Here is a 6,000-nt window from a genome sequence, read left to right on the forward strand (position 1 = left end):
AGTTTCAATGGTCAAACACATACCAATAACTTGAATTTTCCCATACGATAAGGTTAATTAGTGTATTCATAAAGTAGCAGCAATTCAAACCAGACAGATATGGAACATGCAAATCAAATAAGTGGAAAGAAGGTGGATAGTAGGCACTACTAAATATATATGTCAACAAAGAACAGAGTAAAAGCTGTTACAATTAAACTGCTTCATTTTAAAAAAAACAAATAATTTTTTAAAAATGTTTTGTCTGTTTCCAAAAGTCTGAATACATAAAACTAAGAACATAGTTTGCGTATGAACAAAAAATAACTTGTAGTTATATAGTGCTTTTAATGGAATTAAGTAACACGAGCGGCTTCACTGGTGCTTTGTAAAATCATGTGTAACATTGAGGCTCAAGGAGATGTTGGAGCATGACCAACAGTTTGTTGGATGTAGGTTCTAAGCAGCATCTAAAGGTGGAAAGGAAGGTAGAGATGAAGTTTTTATTTGCACAGCACTGAAGAATGAATGGAAAAAAATTGAGTTAAAAACAGAAAACTTTTCATACCTATCTACAACATATGAAAAGCATTTCTCCACTTGATTTGTCATCTGTTGCCTTATTTTATCACATTTCCAGGTCAGCTTTTTCCCATTTACGTACGTATGATCATAATGGGTTTGGCCTACGTAAGTCTGCCCATCTGATTGCAAAATTACTTAAGAAAGCTCCCAAGATACTGATACTCAACATTTCCTGAAAAAGCACAATTCTTAGATCAAGATTTTTGACATCTGTGATCTTTTTTATTTATTGCTGAATCATCAAGTCGCAACCCAGAAGTTTGCAAATTTGTGTGAAACCCATGTTTGAACTGGTTTACTTTTGGATGTGTGTCACAAGGATTTTACCAGACCACCAGATGGAGCACTGAGCAACTGTGGAGGGGAATAAACAGTACCATTCATAAATCTTATAAATAAAAATAGAAATTCTGGAGAAATTGGCAGATATGGTAGCAACTGTGGAGAGAGAAACTGAGATAAACTTTTGAGTTCAAAGACTTAATTCCAAAGAAGAGTCTTTGGACTCAAAACATTAACTCTGTTTCTCTCTCTACAGATGCTGCCAGACCTGCTGAGTTTCTCCAAAACCTTCACATTTTATTTTAGATTCCCAGCATCTACAGTAGTTTGTTTTCCATTGAGTCTATAAATCATTAAAAAAACTTTTTAAGTTGACTGAATGGGCAGCAGACTTCATCATAATGTGCAGAAACAAGTAACATGCCAAACATGAACAATGAGAATTGAAACACATATGCAATGGAGCTAAGTGAGTGAAAAAGCTGAAACAAAAACAAAAACAGAAATTGCTGTAAAAAGTCAGCAGGTCTGGCGTTATCTGTGGAGAGAAATCTGAGTTAATGTTTCGTGTCCGGTGACTATTCCTCAGAACACAGGACCTGAAACGTTAACTCTGATTTCTCTTCACAGATGCTGCCAGACCTGCTGAGCTTTTCCAGAAACTCGTTTTTGTTCCTGATTTCCAGCATTCACAGCTTTATCATTTTTTTTTGTTAAGAAAAGGAAAGCTATCTGATCAACATTATCAACATACAGAAACAGAAGCGCTGACGTTTTTTAAACACAGGTACATTAATTTGGCAATATTGCAAAATATTATTAATTTTAAGAACTTGCATGTTGCAAGAAATGGTTACAATTGTGCCATCTTATCATGATACTTCCTTGAATGTGAGAAACCAAGAACAAACAAGCAATTAATTTTTGTTAGACTATTATATCCACGGGTTTACCAACGGAATGTTTTGAGAGATCAGGGGTTCAATAACAGCCAGTGAGAAGGAGCCTTCAGCTAAGTTAGACTGAGGCTGAGTGATATGGAGGTGCCAGTTTTGGACTGGGGTGGACAAAGTCAGAAGTCACACAACACCAAGTTATAGTCCAAAAGGTTTATTTGAAATTGCAAGTTTTCGGAGTACTGCTCCTTCGTCACTTCACCTGATAAAGGAGCAGCTCTCCGAAAGCTTGTAATTTCAAATAAACCTGTTGGACTGTCCCCTGGTGTCATGTGACTTCTGACTTAGAGGCTGAGTGAGTATATTTGTTCAAAGTGGGAATTTGGTTCAAAGTGAGAATTTAAAGAGGGGATAGACGTGCTTCAAGGAAAGTTCATTTCAAGAAGTAAAGTCTTCAGAGTGAGAGGTGAGCAGGAGGGATAAAGGTGTGGATCAAGAGGTTGATTTGCAGTAAGATCAGCAGCAGAGTGATGTCACTAACTACAACATGACGCAAGTGCAGGGAAAGCAGCTGATTAGTGAGTAGGATTAGTGAGTATTTCTCAGTTTAAAAGTGAAGCTAAGGTCTTTAGTTTGTGTTAAAGTCTCATGCTTTTTTCTCTCTTTTTCCTCTTAAAAAATATCTTGTTGATTATATTCCCTCTGAGTTATTTCTGCTACTAGAGCTGTGAGGTCTGTGCATGGCAACAACTTCCAGAACCAGTGGTCAATGCTTTGGCACACCAATCACTGTGCACTCACCCTCAGAGAGGCTGTGCTACTGCACAGCTTAGAGGGTCATAGCTTATTAAGTATAAGGTTGATACTAGTGAAAAAAAACATAAATTACGATAAAGTGTATAGAGCAATAAATTAATAAATTAAATAAATATGATAGTGATAGCGGGACAGGCGATGTTTTGCTACTGCAGTTATGGGAGATGCTAGGCACCATAGTGATCTAGTACAAACACATCTGTTGGAAGTGTGTGCAGCTTGAGGAAATTCGGATAAAGTTTAGGAGCTGGAGTTGAGCTGTAAACATTGTGGCACATCAGGAGTGGGGTAAGTTATCTGGACACTTTGCTTCAGGAGGTTGTCACACCCCTCAGGATAGGTTATTCATATTTGGTCTGTGATTAGCGTATATGAGGTAATCATCAAAACCCAGGGGGTAGCTTTCAAGGACCCTCAGCCCCTGTAATTGCAAACAGCTATGAGATTCTTGCAAGCTATGTAGATGAGAGTAGCAACTTCAAAGAAGATGAGGGAACTGACCGTGGCACCATTGTACAGGGAATCAGTCAAGTGAAGAGAGGAAATAGGAACACAGTAGTGCTAGGGGACAATATAACTGGGGGGGGGGGGAGCTAGACACTGCTCTCTGCAGACATGAGCATGAGTCCCTAAGGCCATGTTGCCTGCCCAGTGCTAGGGATAAGGACAACTACTCAAGGCTGGAGAGGATCTTGGACTGAGAAGGAGGGGGTCCAACTGATGTTGTTGTTCATATTGGTAACAATGAAATTGATAGGATGAGAAAGGAGGTTCTACTGAAATAATTTGAACAGTTAAGAGCTAAATTAAAAATCAAGACCTCCAAGGTAATAATCTCATAATTATGTGAGCCATAAACTAGCGTAGAGTGCATGGTTCAAAGATTGGTATGGGATGATTGGGATTCATCGGGCACTAGTACTAGTACTGAGTAAAAGGGAGGTGCTCCATTAGGATGGGCTTCACGTGAACCATAAGATGTAGGAGCAGGAGTAGGTCATTCAGTGCATTGAATCTGTTCCTCCATTCAATTAGATTATGGCTGATTTGATTATCCTCTACTCCATTTTCCTGTCTTATCCCCATCATCTGAGAGTTTTGTATACCATAGCCATGAATATACTTAACAATATGGCCTCAACAGCCCTACAGAATTCCATAGATTCAATACCCTCAGAGAAGAAATTCCATCTTATCTTTGTTTTAAATGTTTTACTCTAAGATAATGCCCTCTGATCCTAGTCTCTCAAGGGGAAATCAACCTCTTAGCATCCAAATAAAAACCAAAAGCATAGAAGACAGCAGTCTCTTGGCATCCACCCTGTTTAACCTCCTAAGAATCTTACGTGTTTAGAGTCCTCAAAATAACGGCAGCCATTCCATTTGCCTTCCCTGTTATGTGCTGGTCTTAACATACATAGAACAGTACAGCACAGTACAGGCCCTTTGGCCCACGATGTTGTGCCGACCTATTATCCTACTAAGACCAATCTACCCTGCATACCCTACATTTTACTATCCTCCATGTGCCTATCCAAGAGTCGCTTAAAAGTCTCTAAAGTATCTGACTCCACTAACACTGCCGGCAGCGCATTCCACACACCCACCACTCTCTGTGTGAAGAACCTACCTTTGACATCTCCCCTATACCTTCCTCCAATCACCTTAAAATTATGCCCCCTCGTAATAGTCGTTTTTAGGCCCTGGGATGACTATCCACTCTATCTATGCCTTTCATCATCTTGTACACCTCTATCAAGTCATCTCTCATCCTTTTCGCTCCAATGAAAGAAGCCCTAGCTCCCTCAACCTTTCCTCATAAGACCTGCCCTCCAGTCCAGGCAGCATCCTGGTAAATTTCCTCAGCTCCCTCTTAAAGCTTCCTAATCTTTCCTATAATGAGGTGACGAGAACTGAACACAATATTCCAAGTGTGGTCTAACCAGAGTTTTATAGAGCTGCTGCATAACCTCATGGCTCTTAAACTCAATTCCCCTGCCAATGAAAGCCAACACACCATACGCCTTTTTTACAACCCTATCAACTTGTGTAGCAACTTTGAGGGATCTATGGACGTGGACCCCAAGATTCCTCTGTTCCTCCACACTGCTGAGAATCCTGCCATTAACCCTGTATTCTGCATTCAAATTCGACCTTCCAAAATGAATCACTTCACACTTTTCTGGGTTGAATTCCATCTGCCACTTCTTTGTCCAGTTCTGTATCCTGTCAACGTCCCGTTGCAACCTACAACAGCCCTCTACACTGTCCACAACTCCACTAACCTTCATGTCATCAGCAAACTTACTAACCCACCCTTCCACTTCCTCATCCAAGTCATTTATAAAGATCACAAAGAGCAGAGGTCCCAGAACAGATCCCTGTGGAACACCACAGGTCACCGAGCTCCAGGCTGAACACTTTCCATCTACTACCACCCTCTATCTTCTATTGGACAGCCAGTTTTGTATCCAGACAGCCAAATTTCCCGGAATCCCATGCCTCCTTACTTTCTAAATGAGCCTACCATGGGGAGCCTTATCAAATGCCTTGCTAAAATCCATATACACCACATCCACTGCTGTGCCTTCATCAATGTGTTTTGTCACATCCTCAAAGAATTCAATAAGGCTTGTGCCCTACCTGCCCCTCACAAAGCCATGCTGACTATTTCTAATCAAATTGTGCTTTTCCAAATAATCATTAATACTATCTCTCAGAATCCTCTCCAATAATTTGCCCACCACAGAAGTAAGACTGACCAGTCTGTAATTTCCAGGATTATCCCAATTCCCTTTCTTGAACAAGGGAATGACATTTGCTACCCTCCAATCTTCTGGTACTACTCCAGTGGACAGTGAGGACGCAAAGATCATTGCCAAAGGGGCAGCAATCTCTTCCCTTGCTTCCCATAGTAACCTAGGGTATATCCTGTCTGGACCAGGGAACTTATATGGTCTTGTATGCTATCTTTTTGTGACTTATGCACACAGACCCTCAATTCCTCTGTGCTGCCGTTTTCTGCAATCTTTCTCAATTTAAATAATATTCAGCTCCTTTTTTCTTCCTGTCAAAGTACATAACCTCATATTTTCCCACATTATATTCCAACTGCCAAGCTTTTTGCCTGTTTGCCTAACCTGTCTATACCCCTTTGCAGACTCTTTGTTTCATCCATAGTTGCCCTCTGATCTATGTTTGTGGTATCTACAAATTTAAGAAAAAGTACATTCACTCTCCTCATCCAAGTCATTAATATATATTGTAAATAGTTATGGTTCCAGTAAGGCACCTCAGTAGTTACAGGTAATCATCCTTAACTCAACTATTATTCTTCTATTAGGTGGAAATTCTCCATCCACACTATATATACTGTCCACAACATCATAGACTCTTATTAAGTAGCCTTATGTGCAGCAATTTATCATTACATTTTCAAAAT

Source organism: Rhincodon typus, chromosome 29 (genome assembly GCF_021869965.1).
Source record: "Rhincodon typus isolate 14 chromosome 29, sRhiTyp1.1, whole genome shotgun sequence".
In the NCBI taxonomy this organism is placed as follows: Eukaryota; Metazoa; Chordata; class Chondrichthyes; order Orectolobiformes; family Rhincodontidae; genus Rhincodon; species Rhincodon typus.